Source organism: Eschrichtius robustus, chromosome 6 (assembly GCF_028021215.1).
Source record: "Eschrichtius robustus isolate mEscRob2 chromosome 6, mEscRob2.pri, whole genome shotgun sequence".
In the NCBI taxonomy this organism is placed as follows: domain Eukaryota; kingdom Metazoa; phylum Chordata; class Mammalia; order Artiodactyla; family Eschrichtiidae; genus Eschrichtius; species Eschrichtius robustus.
The window spans coordinates 12,999,583-13,017,057 of NC_090829.1; the positions used below are offsets into that span (position 1 = coordinate 12,999,583).

At 40.5% G+C, this 17,475-nt stretch overlaps 1 protein-coding gene and 1 non-coding gene across 2 annotated transcripts in view; one reads left to right on the forward strand and one right to left on the reverse strand.

Annotated features, from left to right (window-relative positions):
- The window catches only part of NEK11 (NIMA related kinase 11), a 275,201-nt gene that overhangs the window by 238,564 nt on the left and 19,162 nt on the right, over positions 1-17,475 (forward strand).
- LOC137766931 (U6 spliceosomal RNA) lies at positions 14,290-14,394 on the reverse strand. Its single transcript, XR_011074456.1, has one exon. It is a non-coding gene; the product is annotated as a U6 spliceosomal RNA (small nuclear RNA).

Here is a 17,475-nt window from a genome sequence, read left to right on the forward strand (position 1 = left end):
AGAAAGACTCTTCTGTGTGTTCCACCCAGTGGCCAGTGAATTATCAGGTTGGCTTGGTGGGTATTAAGAGGCACTGGCCTGGCCCTGTGTGAGCTCCAAGCACTATTCTCTCTAACTCACACTGTTATTTCCTTCCCCTCAGTGATTCCCTCACGCACATGTACTGATCTCTACTGAGCCGAATCATTAGTTTCTGTGTGGGTATACAGAGGCTTATTTGTTTTAAATTTTTAGAAACTGCTTTTATTTTATTACTTTTGTTTCTTGATTATGTAAAGTGTTTCCATGAGTCCAAAGTCAAATTCATAAAAAGGCATATTTAATGAAGACTAGTCTCTGTCCTTACCCTAATGGCTCCCTTTCCCAAAAAGGAATAATTAAAAAAATTTTTATGGCTCATTTTTCATTTTTAAAATATATTCAAATATTTTTATTCTGAAGAAATTGGTAGCACATTATACACACTTTTGTCGGCTTCCCTTAGGAGTGTATCCTGAAGATTACTTCGTAGTTTTATATAGCAGTATACTTCATTCCTTTTCATAGCTTTCAACATTTCCTTTGTGCAGATGGACTGCTGTCTATTCAGCCTGTCCCCTAGATGGACATATGGGTTTCCCAGTCCTTCGCTGTTACAAATAGTTCTATAGTGAATAATCTCTTGCATTCAGCTTTTTTGTTTTGTTGCCAGTTTCTCTTTGAGAGAGATTTCTGTAAGTGGGATTGCTTGGTCAAAATAAAAATGCATAGTATTATTTTGGTAGACATTTCCAAATGTCATTTTGCATTCCTACCAGTAATGTATGAGAATGCTTTTTCTTCAGTTTCCCCACAGAGTACATCAAACTTCTGTATTTTATATTTTATATTATCTTTCTATGTCTGTCTGTCTATCTTTTTTGTAAATGTAGTCTTTCACTGTGGGGTCTATTTTACTTGCTTTTGTTATATTTTTTGGAATTTAGGAAGCTGTACAGTAAGTACCCTACATACGAATGAGTTTCTTTCCAAGACTTTTTTGTAAGTCCAATTTGTTCCTAAGTCCAATAACCTTAACCTAAGTACCCAACTAACACAATCGGCCATATAGTACTGTACTGTAATAGGTTTATAATACTTTTCACACAAATAATACATAAAAACTAGCAAACAAAAAGTAAAGAAAACATTTTAAATCTTACAGTATAGTACCTTGAAAAGTACGGTAGTATAGTACTGGCATACAGGGGCTGCCACCGAGTGAACAGGCAAGAAGAGTTACTGGCTGGAGGAGGGAGAGGAGGTGGGAGATGATAGAGCTGAAGGAACGGTGGGTGTTTGTATTTCGACAGCATCTTATTTCCTGAGCTCAGGCTTCTCCTTGTCAAATGTAGGTATTTAACACAAAGAACTTACTATCTGAGGCTTTCCAAGTGCTTTATGAATAAAGCTCATTCTGTCTGACTGATTGAAATAACCCTTCAGTGGAGAAATAGATAAAGCAATGGTTCTTTTCTCCTCCACTTTTCAAATCTCATTGAAGAGGTATTAGTTATGCCTCCAACATTCCATTTCTTTAATAAAAGGTCGGTGTCAGGCAGCACTTCTGAAGGAACTGCTGATTGAAACCAACATTTCAATTTCAAAACAACAAACAAAAGCTTGTGTGTAAGGAAGGCTTGGTGACCAGCAAACAAGGGGTCCTTCCCCAAAGAGCAGCCTTTCCAAATATACATGTAAGGTTTAAGAGATCCTGTAAAGAGCCAGCCAAGCTTCCTCCTACTCAGCTGTCTCAAGGTCTGCAATCAATTAATTGTGCTTTTCTTGAGAGTCTGTGAAATGGAAGGTTCTAAGTGTCATGAGGTACGTAAGGGAGAAACCTTACACCCTGCCTAGGGAGATTGGACACCCTGAGTGTGATTCACAGACTAGGGTGAATGCCAAGTGCTGCCCAATTGGAGCCAACGCCCAGGAAGTTCAGAGGAGGAGGCCATCTCCTCCAAAGGGATGGACAGGCCCTCGCACTGCCCAGCTGATACCTTCTCCCTCAAGTGGACCTGTTGTGTCTGTTGCCTGCCCTAGGAATGACTTTCCCCTTTCTATGAAGGCAAGGTTCAGCCTCATAGCTGTAACCCAGGTGTCAGCCAGCTTGTCCTGCCCCTCCAGGGTCTGGGCAGCTTAGGCTCAAGTCCTAAGTCCGTGTCTTGTGGTAGTTCACAGCCCTTCCCGAGACATCTGCAAGTCCTTGGCTATCATGAGTATCTTCTCTCTGTTGCCTCCATTCTGTGCCATATTGGCTTAGACTGAAAATCTAGCCTCTTTATTCATTTTCCTTAACATCCTTACTCACCCAAGTTAACCACGAAGGCACTGGACCTTTTTTGATGATTTGGAAGCTAGTGGTAAAGGCTTCATGTCACAAGGACTTAAGCAACTTCAAATAATCATTAGCTATCCCTGTTCTTAAAAATGTTCTTTCACTTCCTGTTACAGGTAGACTCACTGGAAAGCAGGCTCTGAGATGATCTTCCTGCAGAAAGTTTTCCTGCGGGGGCCGGCTCCCTGGATCCATATGTGAGGGGGAGGGGAGGAAGCAGGACTGGACAGAGGTATAAGCTGAGCTGGGGTCAACAAGGCCTTCTCCGGTGTATGGGCTGCGCTGAAGCTGGGATGGCCCTGCCTGCAAAATTGTCCCACGTTGGCTTGAGGGGACTCAGCTCAAGAGCCCTGTACCCACCAGTCACCAGCTGCAGGAACACAGGGAGGGCGTGAGCCCTGATGAGGCAGCTCTTGAGCTCAGCTGAGGGCAATTCCCCAAGAGGGCTGCCTGCTGGGGTGTTCCCGGCTGCTGGGGAACCAGACTTCCCTCCTGATGAGGGATCTTGACGTACAGACCAGCGTCCACTGTGCCCCCCAGGGGTCTCCAATCCCCATTTCCTGCCATCTGTTGCTTTCCTCCCTTTCTTGGGAGCAAAATGAAATGTTCTCAGGCCAGCGCCTTAGCCTTTCCTTCTGCTTTTGGGCTTTTGCTCATTTCTGTGTCCTCAGGATCTCATCTTCCCCAAAAAAGTCTTCTGTACCTGTTTCTTCTAGACACGTGTGTGTGTGTGTGGTGTGTGTGTGTGTGGTGTGTGTGTGTGTGTGTGTGTGTGTGTGTGTGTGTGTGTGTACCAGCTGAAGTTTAACACACTTGTACCCTAATTCCATCTGTCCTATTTCAGTAACAGGGGGAGGTATCAGAGGTTGCCTCCAAGCCCCAGTTTCTTCACCTGTGAAATGGAATCATCATTAGCATGGGTATCAAATGACTTTCTACTGAGTACTCAGCGGACACCCTGCCTCCCTGCTCAAACCTCTTTCCTGACCTTCCAGTTGCCACTCTACAGCCCCGACTTATGAGCTGGTGTTTAATTGACTATGAAAGTGCTTGTTAGTCAGTTAGACTTTTTCGCAAATTTTTTTTCACAGATTTGAAATCCTACTTCCAAGGAAACGATCCTAAAGAGGTCCTGTAGCTGTTGGCAACCTTAGAACAGATGTCCAGGGTTGGGGGGCGGGGGGGCACAAGTTCAAGGACTTCTGAGGCCATGTTCATGTTCATGGACTGAGGCGTCTTCAGTCTTCCCGGTTACTCTCCCTTGTTCAAGATTGTTTCTTCTTGGTCCAAAAATCAAATATGTTCCATGTCTTTGACTCCCATTAAGACCATGCCTGAATTATAGTTAACTTATACTTCTCCTAGCTGGAGGCAATAGGCATTATTTTTAAACAACTAAGCATGTTTGTGATAAAATTAGAATGAATTAACACAGCTGTTTCTATATTATTTGGAAATATCTACAGTCTGTTCAGTGCTGAAAACCCTAAACACCACCAGGAACCACAGGTTAAGGAGAAGCTCTCATGTTTATTGCTGTATTTGTTGAGTTTTGACTCTCATCATTTTTTCTCATTCAAAAGACCCAGTTTATTTCAGTTGGCTAGATATCAATTTAAAACATTTGAGTAGACAGTGTATTACTAATTACACTCTTGAATGCCTTCAAAACACTGCACATTTATATAATCAAGTTCTTTTAAAAAATGTTTTTCTTCCAGTTTTATTGAGCTATAATTGACATACAGCACTGTATAAGTTTAAGGTGTATAGCATAACAATTTGACTTACATACATCATGAAATTATGACCACAATGTTTAGTGAACATCCCTCACCTCTTACAGACACAAAATAAAAGAAAAAGAAAAATTTTCTTTCCTGTGATAACTCTTAACAACTTTCATATACAACATACTGTAGTGTTAATTATATTCATCATGTTCTACATTACATCCCAGTACTTATTTATCTTATAACTGGAAGTTTGTACCTTTTGACTGCCTTCATCCAGTTCCCCCTCCCCCCACCTCAGATAACCACAAATCTGAACTCTTTTTCTATGAGTTTGTTGAAATATAAATGACCCACAACACTCTGTTAGTTCCAGGTGCACAACATAGTGATTCGATATTTCTGTATGTTACAGAATAATCACCATGATAAGTCTAGTTACCGTTTGTAGCCATACAAAGATATTACATAGTTATTGACTACATCCCCAGTGCTGTACATTTCATCCCTGTGACTCGTCTATTTTGTAACTGGAAGTTCATAACTCTTAATCTCCCTCACCTATTTCACTCATCCCTCCCACCCCCTGCCATCTGGCAACCACTTGTTTGTGCTCTGTGTCTATGAGTCTGTTTCTGTTTTGTTACATTTGTTCATTTGTTTTGTTTTTTAGATTCTACATATAAGTGAAATCACATGGTATTTGTCTTTCTTCATCTGATTTATTTCACGTAGCATGACACCCTCAAGGAAGGTCCATCCCTGTTGCTGCAAATGGCAAGGTTTCATTCTTTTCTATGGCTGAGTAATATTCCATTGTATATGTATATGTGTATAAAATGTATATATACAGTGTATATATATAATGTTTATATATAGTGTGTGTGTGCATATATATATGTGTGTGTATATATATACACATATATATATGTATATATATATATATGTGTATATATATATATATATATATGTGTATATATATATATATATATATATATATATATAAACATCTTCTTTATCCATTCATCTATCAATGGACACTTAGGTTGCTTCCATATCTTGGCTGTTATAAATAATGCTGCAGTAAACATAGTGCATGTATCTTTTCAAATTAATGTTTTGTTTTCTTCTGGTAAATGCCCAGTAGTGAAATTACTGGATCATATGGTAGTTCTATTTTCAATCTTTTGAGGAACCTTCATACTGTTATCCACAGTGGCTGCACTAATTTACATTCTGACCAACAGTGTACAAGGGATCCCTTTTCTCTGCATCCTCATCAACACTTGTCATTTCTTGTCTTTTTTCTTTTTTAACAACTTTATTGGATATAATTGCCTTACAATGGTGTGTTAGTTTCTGCTTTATAACAAAGTGAATCAGCTATACATATACATATATACCCATATCTCTTCCCTCTTGCATCTCCCTCCCACCCTCCTTATCCCACCCCTCTAGGTGGACACAAAGCACAGAGCTGATCTCCCTGTGCTATGCGGCTGCTTCCCACTAGCTATTTATTTTACATTTGGTAGTGTATATATGTCCATGCCACTCTCTCTCTTCGTCCCAGCTTACCCTTCCCTCTTCCCGTGTCCTCAAGTCCGTTCTCTAGTAGGTCTCCGTATTTATTCCCATCTTGCCCCTTCGTTCTTCATGACCATTTCCTTTTCTTTTTTTTTTTTAGATACCGTATATATGTGTTAGCATACGGTATTTGTTTTTCTCTTTCTGACTTACTTCACTCTGTATGACAGACTCTAGGTCCAGCCACTTCACTACAAATAACTCAATTTTGCTTCTTTTTATGGCTGAGTAATGTTCCATTGCATATATGTGCCACATCTTCTTTATTCATTCATCTGTAAATGGATACTTAGGTTGCTTCCATATCCTGGCTATAGCAAATGGAGCTGCAAGGAACATTGTGGTACATGACTCTTTTTGAATTATGATTTTCTCAGGGTATATGTCCAGTAGTGGGATTGCTAGGTCGTATGGTAGTTCTATTTTTAGTTTTTTAAAGAACCTCCATACTGTTCTCCATAGTGGCTCTATCAATTTACATTCCCACCAACAGTGCAAAAAGGTTCCCGTTTCTCCACACCCTCTCCAGCATTTACTGTTTGTAGATATTTTAATGATGGTCATTCTGACTGGTGTGAGGTGATACCTCATTGTAGTTTTGATTTGCATTTCTCTAATGATTAGTGATTTTGAGCATCCTTTCATGTGTTTGTTGGCAACCTGTATATCTTCTTTGGAGAAATGTCTATTTAGGTCTTCTGCCCATTTTTGGATTGGGTTGTTTGTTTTTTTGATATTGAGCTGCATGAGCTGCTTGTAAATTTTGGAGATTAATCCTTTGTCGGTTGCTTCATTTGCAAATATTTTCTCCCATTCTGAGGGTTGTCTTTTCATCTTGTTTATGGTTTCCTTTGCTGTGCAAAAGCTGTTAAGTTTCATTAGGTCCCATTTGTTTATTTTTGTCTTTATTTCCATTTCTCTAGGAGGTGGGTCATAAAAGGATCTTGCTGTGATTTATGTCATAGAGTGTTCTGCCTTTGTTTTCCTCTAAGAGTTTAATAGTGTCTGGCCTTACATTTAGGTCTTTAATCCATTTTGAGTTTATTTTTGTGTATGGTGTTAAGGAGTGTTCTAATGTCATTCTTTTACATGTAGCTGTCCAGTTTTCCCAGCACCACTTATTGAAGAGGCTGTCTTTTCTCCACTGTGTATTCTTGCCTCCTTTATCAAAGATAAGGTGACCATATGTGCGTGGGTTCATCTCTGGGCTTTCTATCCTGTTCCGTTGATCTATATTTCTGTTTTTGTGATAGTACCATACTGCCTTGATTACTATAGCTTTGTAGTATAGTCTGAAGTCAGGGAGCCTGATTCCTCCAGCTCCATTTTTCGTTCTCAAGATTGCTTTGGCTATTCGGGGTCTTTTGTGTTTCCATACAAATTGTAATATTTTTTGTTCTAGTTCTGTGAAAAAATGCCATTGGTAGTTTGACAGGGATTGCATTGAATCTGTGGATTGCTTTGGATAGTATACTCATTTTCACAAAGTTGATTCTTCCAATCCAAGAATATGGTATATCACTCCATCTATTTGTATCATCTTTAATTTCTTTCATCAGTGTCTTATAATTTTCTGCATACAGGTCTTTTGTCTCCTTAGGTAGGTTTATTCCTAGGTATTTTATTCTTTTTGTTGCAATGGTAAATGGGAGTGTTTTCTTAATTTCACTTTCAGATTTTTCATCATCAGTGTGTAGGAATGCAAGAGATTTCTGTGCATTAATTTTGTATCCTGAAACTTTACCAAATTCATTGATTAGCTCTACTAGTTTTCTGGGGGCATCTTTAGGATTGTCTATGTGTAGTATCATGTCATCTGAAAACAGTGGCAGCTTTACTTCTTCTTTTCCGATTTGGATTCCTTTTATTTCTTTTTCCTCTCTGATTGCTGTAGCTAAAACTTCCAAAACTATGTTGAATAATAGTGGTGAGAGTGGGCAGCCTTGTCTTGTTCCTGATCTTAGTGGAAATGGTTTCAGTTTTTCACCATTGAGGACGATGTTGGCTGTGGGTTTGTCATATTGGCCTTTATCATGTTGAGCTAAGTTCCCTCTATTCCTACTTTCTGGAGGGCTTTTATCATAAATGGGTGTTGAATTTTGTCAAAACCTTTCTCTACATCTATTTAGATGATCATATGGTTTTTCTCCTTCAATTTGTTAATATGGTGTATCACATTGATTGATTTGCGTATATGGAAGAATCCTTGCATTCCTGGGATAAACCCCACTTGATCATGGTGTATGATCCTTTTAATGTGCTGTTGGATTCTGTTTGCTAGTATTTTGTTGAGGATTTTTGCATCTATGTTCATCAGTGATATTGGCCTGTAGTTTTCTTTCTTTGTGACATCTTTGTCTGGTTTTGGTATCAGGGTGATGGTGGCCTCGTAGAATGAGTTTGAGAGTGTTCCTCCCTCTGCAATATTTTGGAAGAGTTTGAGAAGGATAGGTGTTAGCTCTTCTCTAAATGTTTGATAGAATTCGCCTGTGAAGCCATCTGGTCCTGGGCTTTTGTTTGTTGGAAGGTTTTTAATCCCAGTTTCAATTTCAGTGCTTGTGATTGGTCTGTTCATATTTTCTATTTCTTCCTGGTTCAGTCTCGGCAGTTTGTGCATTTCTAAGAATCTGTCCATTTCTTCCAGGTTGTCCATTTTATTGGCATAGATTTGCTTGTAGTAATCTCTCATGAATTTTTGTATTTCTGCAGTGTCAGTGGTTACTTCTCCTTTTTCATTTCTAATTCTATTGATTTGAGTCTTCTCCCTTTTTCTCTTGATGAGTCTGGCTAATGGTTTATCAATTTTGTTTATCTTCTCAAAGAACCAGCTTTTAGTTTCATTGATTTTTGCTATTGTTTCCTTCATTTCTTTTCCATTTATTTCTGACCTAATCTTTATGATTTCTTTCCTTCTGCTGGCTTTGGGGTTTTTTTGTTCTTCTTTCTCTAATTGCTTTAGGTGCAAGGTTAGGTTGTTTATTCGAGATGTTTCCTGTTTCTTGAGGTAGGCTTGTATTGCTATAAAATTCCCACTTAGCACTGCTTTTGCTGCGTCCCATAGGTTTTGGGTTGTCGTATCTCCATTGTCATTTGTTTCTAGGTATTTTTTGATTTCCCCTTTGATTTCTTCAGTGATCACTTCATTATTAAGTAGTGTATTGTGTAGCCTCCATGTGTTTGTATTTTTTACAGATCTTTTCCTGTAATTGATATCTAGTCTCATAGCATTGTGGTCGGAAACGATACTTGATACGATTTCAATTTTCTTAAATTTACCAAGGCTTGATTTGTGACCCAAGATATGATCTATCCTGGAGAATGTTCCATGAGCACTTGAGAAAAATGTGCATTCTGTTGTTTTTCGGTGGAATGTCCTATAAATATCAATTAAGTCCATCTTGTTTAATGTATCATTTAAAGCTTGTGTTTCCTTATTTAATTTCATTTTGGATGATCTGTCCATTGGTGAAAGTGGGGTGTTAAAGTCCCCTACTATGATTGTGTTGCTGTCGATTTCCCCTTTTATGGCTGTTAGTATTTGCCTTATGTATTGAGGTGCTCCTATGTTGGGTGCATAAATATTTACAATTGTTATAGCTTCCTCTTGGATCGATCCCTTGATCATTATATAGTGTCCTTCTTTGTCTCTTGTAATACTCTTTATTTTAAAGTCTATTTTGTCTGACATGAGAAGTGCTACTCCAGCTTTCTTTTGATTTCCATTTGCATGGAATATCTTTTTCCATCCCCTCACTTTCAGTCTGTATGTGTCTCTAGGTCTGAAGTGGGTCTGTTGTAGACAGCATATATATGGGTCTTGTTTTTGTATCCATTCAGCCAGTCTGTGTCTTTTGGTGGGAGCATTTAATCCATTTACATTTAAGGTAATTATTGATATGTATGTTCCTATTCCCATTTTCTTAAATGTTTTGGGTTTGTTGTTGTAGGCGTTTTCCTTCTCTTGTGTTTCTTGCCTAGAGAAGTTCCTTTAGCATTTGTTGTAAAGCTGGTTTGGTGGTGCTGAACTCTCTCAGCTTTTGCTTGTCTATAAAGGTTTTAATTTCTCCATCAAATCTGAATGAGATCCTTGCTGGGTAGAGTAACCTTGGTTGTAGGTTTTTCAACTTCATCACTTTAAGTATATCCTGCCACTTCCTTCTGGCTTGCAGAGTTTCTGCTGTAAGGTCAGCTGTTAACCTTATGGGGATTCCCTTGTGTGTTATTTGTTGTTTTTCCCTTGCTGCTTTTAATATGTTTTCTTTATATTTAATTTTTGATAGTTTGATTAATATGTGTCTTGGCGTGTTTCTCCTTGGATTTATCCCGTATGGGACTCTCTGTGCTTCCAGGACTTGATTAACTATTTCCTTTCCCATATTAAGGAAGTTTTCAACTATAATCTCTTGAAATATTTTCTCAGTCCCTTTCTTTTTCTCTTCTTCTTCTGGGACCCCTATAATTCGAATGTTGGTGCGTTTAATGTTGTCCCAGAGGTCTCTGAGACTGTCCTCAGTTCTTTTCATTCTTTTTTCTTTATTCTGCTCTGCAGTAGTTATTTCCACTATTTTATCTTCCAGGTCACTTATCCGTTCTTCTGCCTCAGTTATTCTGCTATTGATCCTGTCTAGAGTATTTTTAATTTCATTTATTGTGTTTTTCATCGTTGCTTGGTTCCTTTTTAGTTCTTCTTACATCCTTGTTAAATGTTTCTTGCATTTCGTCTATTCTATTTCCAAGATTTTGGATCATCTTTACTATCATTATTCTGAATTCTTTTTCAGGTAGACTGCCTATTTCCTCTTCATTTGTTAGGTCTGGTGTGTTTTGACCCTGCTCCTTCACCTGCTGTGTGTTTTTTTGTCTTCTCATTTTGCTTATCTTATTGTGTTTGGGGTCTCCTTTTCACAGGCTGCAGGTTCATAGTTCCCGTTGTTTTTGGTATCTGTCCCCAGTGGCTAAGGTTGTTTCAGTGGGTTGTGTAGGCTTCCTGGTGGAGGGGACTAGTGCCTGTGTTCTGGTGAATGAGGTTGGATCTTGTCTTTCTGGTGGGCACGTCCATGTCTGGTGGTGTGTTTTGGGGTGTCTGTGGCCCTATTATGATTTTAGGCAGCCTCTCTGCTAATGGATGGGGCTATGTTCCTGTCTTGCTAGTTGTTTGGCATAGGGTGTCCAGCACTGTAGCTTGGTGGTCGTTGAGTGAAGCTGGGTCTTGATGTTGAGATGGAGATCTCTGAGAGATTTTCACCGTTTGGTATTACGTGGAGCTGGGAGGTCTCTTGTGGACCAGTGTCCTGAAGTTGGCTCTCCCACCTCAGAGGCACAGCCCTGATGCCTGGCTGGAGCACCAAGAGCCTTGCATCCACACAACTCAGAGTATAAGGGAGAAAAAAATAGAAAGAAAGAAAGAAAGAGGATAAAATAAAATAAAATAATGCTATTATAATAAAAAATAAGAAAAAAATTATTAAGAGTAAATGTATTCAGAAAAAAATTTTTTTTAAAGATAGATTTATTAATTTTTTATAATAAAAAATAAGAAAAAAATTATTAGAAAAAAATTTATCAAGAAAAAAATTTTTAATTTTTTAAAATAAAAAATATGAAAAAACTTATTAAAAAATTTTTTTTAAAATTTCTAAAAATAGAAAATAAGGAAAAAATTATTAAGAAAACATTTATTAGGGAAAAAAAAATTTTTTAAGTTAAAAAAAAGAAAAAAAACGGACGGACCTAACCCTAGGACTAATGGTGAAAGCAAAGCTATACAGACAAAATCTCACCGAGAAGCATACACATAGCCACTCACAAAAAAAGGAAAAGGGGAAAAATTAACATATCCTGCTCCCAAAGTCCACCTCTTGAATTTGGGATGATTTGTTGTCTATTCAGGTATTCAACAGATGCAGGCACATCAAGTTGTTTGTGGAGCTTTAATCCGCTGCTTCTGAGGCTGCTGGGAGAGATTTCCCTTTCTCTTCTGTGTTCGTACAGCTCCTGGGGTTCAGGTTTGGATTTGGACTCGCCTCTGCATGTAGGTTGCCTGAGGACGTCCGTTCCCCGCCCAGATAGAACGGGGTTAAAGGAGCAGCTGCTTCAGGGGCTCTGGCTCACTCAGGCCGGGGGGAGGGAGCGGTACGGAGGAGGCGGGGCGAGCCTGCGGCGGCAGAGGCCAGCGTGACGTTGCAGCAGCCTGAGGCGCGCCGTGCGTTCTCCCGGGGAAGTTGTCCCCGGACCACGGGAGCCTGGCAGCGGCGAGCTGCACCAGCTCCCAGGAGGGGCGGTGTGGAGAGTGACCTGCGCTCGCACACAGGCTTCTTGGTGGCGGCAGCAGCAGTCCTAGCGTCTCCTGCCCGTCTCTGGGGTCCGCGCTGATAGCCGCGGCTCGTGCCCGTCTCTGGAGTTCGGTTAGGCGGTGCTCTGAATCCCCTCTCCTTGCACGCCGCGAAACAAAGCGGCAAGAAAAAGTCTCTTGCCTCTTCAGCAGCTGCAGACTTTTTCCCGGACTCCCTCCCAGCTAGCACCGAAGCCCGAGGCTCAGCTCCCAGCCCCGCCCGCCCCGGCGGGTGAGCAGACAAGCCTCTCGGGCTGGTGAGTGCTGGTCGGCGCCGAGCTGCTGTGCGGGAATCTCTGCGCTTTGCCCTCTGCACCCCTGTGGCTGCGCTCTCCTCCATGGCTCCGAAGCTTCCCCCCTCTGCCACCCGCAGTCTCTGCCCACGAAGGGGCTTCCTAGTGTGTGGAAACCTTTCCTCCTTCACGGCTCCCTCTCACTGGTGCAGGTCTCGTCCCTATTCTTTTGTCTCTGTTATTTCTTTTTTCTTTTGCCCTACCCAAGTACGTGGGGATTTTCTTGCCTTTTGGGAGGTCTGACGTCTTCTGCCAGCGTTCAGTAGGTGTTCTGTAGGAGCAGTTCCACGCGTAGATGTGTTTCTCTGTATCTGTGGGAAGGAAGGTGATCTCCGCGTCTTACTCTTCCGCCATCTTGCTCCTCCCTCCCAAACCTATTTCTTAAATGCAAACACCTTTCTAGGTATAAACACAGAGGATACATTGAAGAGCTTCATCAGGTGACAGAGTTCTTAAGACCTGTGCTTGTCTGAGTCTTGTCATCTTGATTATGTTTTGAAAAGGAGAACAAGCATCAACTAGTTTTCCTAAGGCTTCAACCCGGAGCTCTTGTTTGTATAGTGATTGTGTGTGTGTGTGTGATCTTAGGTATCATCTGGGCTCCCTATCCTTGGGCAGGAGGCGAGAGAGGGAACAGCTAGCCTGCCAGCATCATGCACTTGTCTGGCTTGGATCAGAGAGGTGAAAAATGTTCCTGTCAACTGCAGCTTGTGAATTTTTGTAGCGTTTGAACTTCTCTTGATTTGCAAGGACTGATGGTAGAGAAATGGTCACACAGGAAGAATTAAATATAAAAGCATCCTGGTTCCTAAACATACATTAACAACCTTAGCTTTGCCGGATGTAACGCTTCAGAAAATATCTCGGTGGAACACGGGGAGGTTGTAGAGGAGCTTTCAAGTGGTTTAATCCCAAGGGAAGTTGCAGTGCTGTAAAGCCCAACTGAAACTACACACGTTAATGCTGGGCCTTCGGGCAGTAGCTCCATTTTGTTCTTCTCATACGATAAAGAAAGTAATGGGCAGGGCCTCTATCCCTCCAGCTGCAGGCTGTGGGCACCCTCGACTGAACCAAAGGCAGGTAATTGTCACTTAAACCTGGGACAGTGTCAGCGATACCAGGTATTACACGAATCAAGGAAATATTGAAGGACTCTGTGTGACAGAAGTTATTATTGACTTTTGGAGATGAAGCAAATAAAATACAATCTGATTTAAAAGTAAGAGTTCCTGTAAGAGTGGGGAAAGTAAGCATAGGTTTAATGCAACATTGTTTGGTCCTTTTGCTGCTGTGGGCCAGGCTGGATCTGGTGGTTGAAGCAGCAGTGACAGACTGAGCCAGCTCGTTATTTTATCACCTTGTAATATTTGCAGGGGGCATTCCTGGCTCTAAACAGTAATGCTCACCTGCTCCCCACTGATTGCTGATGCTTCTGCTTGTTGTTTCTGGCAGGGAGCTTTGTCAACTAAGTCCTGTTCCTCAAAGTGTGGGCCCAGACCAGTAGCATCAGTGTCACCTGGAAGCCCATTAGAAATGCAGAATCTCAGGCCCCACTCTAGTACTACAGAATCAGAAGCTGCATCTTAAACAAGGATCCTCCACGAATCTTTCTATGCCCATTAAAATTAGAGACACATCTAAATTGTCCTCACCCATGTCCTACTTGCCCACACTGCAGATTTCTGTGCACTGTAACGTTGTGTAAGGTTAAGGCTTGAAGCTGCAGCCAGTCAATGATTTCCTCACTTGGCTTCCACCTTTTCTCTGTAAAGTATCTCCCTGAGCTCCTGTCAGTGGAGGCTCCTCACCACTTCTGATTTAACGCCACTCCATTCAAATCTATTTTTGCTCAATAAACTCTTAAATTGTTCAATATACCTCAGTTTATCTTTTACCATGTACAAGGTGATGATTTGATACAGGTACATCGTGATTTGATACACTTACCACAATAAGGTTAGTGAGCGCATGGTCACCTCACAGGTACTGTAAAATACAGAGCACGTCACAGAATTGCACGTCATCCTTAGGCAGGGGCCATGCTGCCCTCCTCTGTGTGGGTCCAGTTTCAGCACATGTCCTCCCAGAGGGAACACCCGACCTCCAGCTAAGCCCATTTCCTGTTCTCTTCTAATTCTCTACCTGCCACACGAATTCTTCACTGGCCTTCACTCTAATGTTCCCCCTGTCTCTCCTCCCATTAGATCAAATAATAAGGTGGGAAGGAAGAAAGGAAGGAAGGGAGGGAAGGAGGGAGGGAAGGGAGGAACGTGGAGGGAAGGAAGGGAAGGAGAAAGAAGGATGGAAGAAAAGAAGAAAGGCAGGAAGGAGGGAAGGAAGACAGAGTGAGAAGGGCGTAGGGAAGGAGGGAGGGAGACCCAGTTTTCATGGCTCCATGTGTTGCAGGAGCTCATGAGCTCTGTTTCAAATACACCCATGCAAATATATCCCATCCCCTATTTCCATTTTAAAATGAAGCAGTGGCTTCATACAGTGTTCAAGACAGTGTTCATTGGTGTGACAATTTGGAGGGCACCTTGCCAAAGTTTATTCAAGTTCTTAAAGTGAACATTCTCTTTGATCCAGCAATTTCAGAATTTATCCCACAAATGTACTTGCATAAATGCACAGAAATGTTTTGTCAAAAGTGTCTATCACAGGGGCTTCCCTGGTGGCGCAGTGGTTGAAAATCTGCCTGCCAATGCAGGGAACACGGGTTCGAGCCCTGGTCTGGGAAGATCCCACACACCGTGGAGCAACTGGGCCCGTGAGCCACAACTACTGAGCCTGCGCGTCTGGAGCCTGTGCTCTGCAACAAGAGAGGCCGCGGTAGTGAGAGGCCCGCGCACCACGATGAAGAGTGGCCCCCACTCGCCGCAACTAGAGAAAGCCCTCACACAGAAACGAAGACCCAACACAGCAAAAAATAAATAAATAAATAAATAAATAAATAAATAAATAAATAAACAAACAAGCCCAGGTATATTTCTAAAAAAAAAAAAAAAGTATCTATCACAGGATTGTTTAATAGCAAAAAGCTATAAACAGCTGAAAGTATCGATACAAGTTGTTTTGAAAAATCAATGCATGTCTCTGCAATGGAATAATATCCTGGCACGAAAATGAACTGAGGAAGGTTTGCATGTGCTTCTGTGGTGAGCTGCCTAGATTATGCTGTTAACTGAGAAAAAGAAGGCGCCAGACAATATGCATATTACCCCATCCACGTTACTTTTAGTGTGTGTGTATGTGTGTACATTTATAAAACATAGTTACTAACTTACTGTATTTGTATCCAATGGAATTCTACAGCCATTACAAACACTACTTTGGCAGAATTTTGAATACTTGGGACATCTTTGTGATGTGATGCTAAGTTAAAAAAAAAAAAGCAGGACATTAGTGTCATGGTTTTTCTCCCCCTCCTTACTTGAGCATTTTCCAATGTTATTAAATATTCCCAAAAATATCATTTATTTATCTATAATATTATATCCTACTCTTGGGTTTTTAAGTTGTTTTCAGTTTTTCCAACTCATATATAATTTTGACAAACTTATTTTTAACCTAACGTTGTTTTGAATTTCAGGCTCTCTCCTAAGATAAATGTCTTGTAATTACTGGTTCATAGGGTATGAGATTTTATTATAATTATTTGTTCATAGGATGTGACCCTTGATATTTATTGCCAACTTGGTTTCTGTAATCCACAAAGATTTTTAATGTAATATTTTCAATTTTTGTTAATGTGATTAGTTATTAAAAGTCATCATTTGTTCCACAAATTTTAAAATTTGGCATAAAACAGTTATTGATGCCTACTGTGTGCCAAGCTGCCTTGAAGCCACTGGGCACATCATCACGAATAAGACGTCTCCACCTTCAACTCAAAGTGTGATCCCAGGACAGCACACATAATTAGAATGTGATGCAATTTGGCCGATCATAGAATTATGCCCAGCGTGCCATGGAACACAGCAGGCCTATAGTGTAACTGTGACAATTAACCAAGAAAGGGATGAGATTCTTACACTTCACTTTGATGCTTCTTCTCTCACGTTCCAGCTAAAGACTGATGCTAACATAGTGAGGGGGGAGTTTTCTTTTCATACTCCTGTCAGAGTTCAAGTATTAACTACACCTGACATAAAAAGGAAGTAGAAAAGAAACTTACCTTAGTTTGTGTGTCAACTATCTATATTTCTGTGTCACCATTTGTATATTTCACAGATGCAGAAGGTTATAAGCCTCCTTCAAGGACACATACATTCATCCTGAATCTGCAACCAAACTTGACCTTCCCACAGCCCACGTCTCCCTGCCTGCTTAGAATAGAAAGATGGTTGTCTAGTCTTCAAAGCATTTGCCCCAACTTCCAAAAAATATCTCCAAATAAAAGAGACAACCCAGCCTCCACAAATAGCACTGTCAACCCTCTTAATATTTCTTAGGTCAAGAAATTCTTAACTGAAACATTCTAACTAGGTTGACTAAATGAAATTGCCAATATTTGACTTTTTTAACTTGTAAAAGTAGCAATTTCATGTAGTTCAACTAAAACCTGCAATTTAATTCTTCCTGTTTCTTCCCAAGACTACGCATATATTAGAACTAATTGAAACTTCATTTCACACCAAATGATTTTCTGCAGTATCTGCCCCAGATACAAAGAAAAGGTGGGAAAATTATTAACACAGGTTTATGCTTGGTTTTCACTCCTTAGTCAGATGATCAGTAAGATAAAATTAGAATACAGTATTTCTTAAATTGAAGGGAAAGAGGTTTCCTGCTTATTTAAGCAGAGAGACTTCTAGCTGATGCAGAATTAGGAGTCAGGGGCAAACATGGGCAAGCAAACCCAGCAAACTGCCAAACAAACTATAATTCATAATCTCCAACCCAAACAAGGTTGGCGTCCTCCTCTTAAGACAAACACGATGCTGAGAGTGTGTTATGAATCCAAGATTGTTACTAATGCAAAGCTGTGCATCAGAGATTTAGGGAGAAGGAAAGAGAAGAGAGAGAGAGAGAGAGAGAGAGAGAGAGCACATGCTTCAGCCCAAAATTCATGAAGGCCCCTTTTCTATTACTCATATCAGATTTAAATTCATATTGTAAAAAATTAAGTTTAGTAATTCTGTAGAGGGTGCTGGTATGGGAAGTGATGCCTTGGAG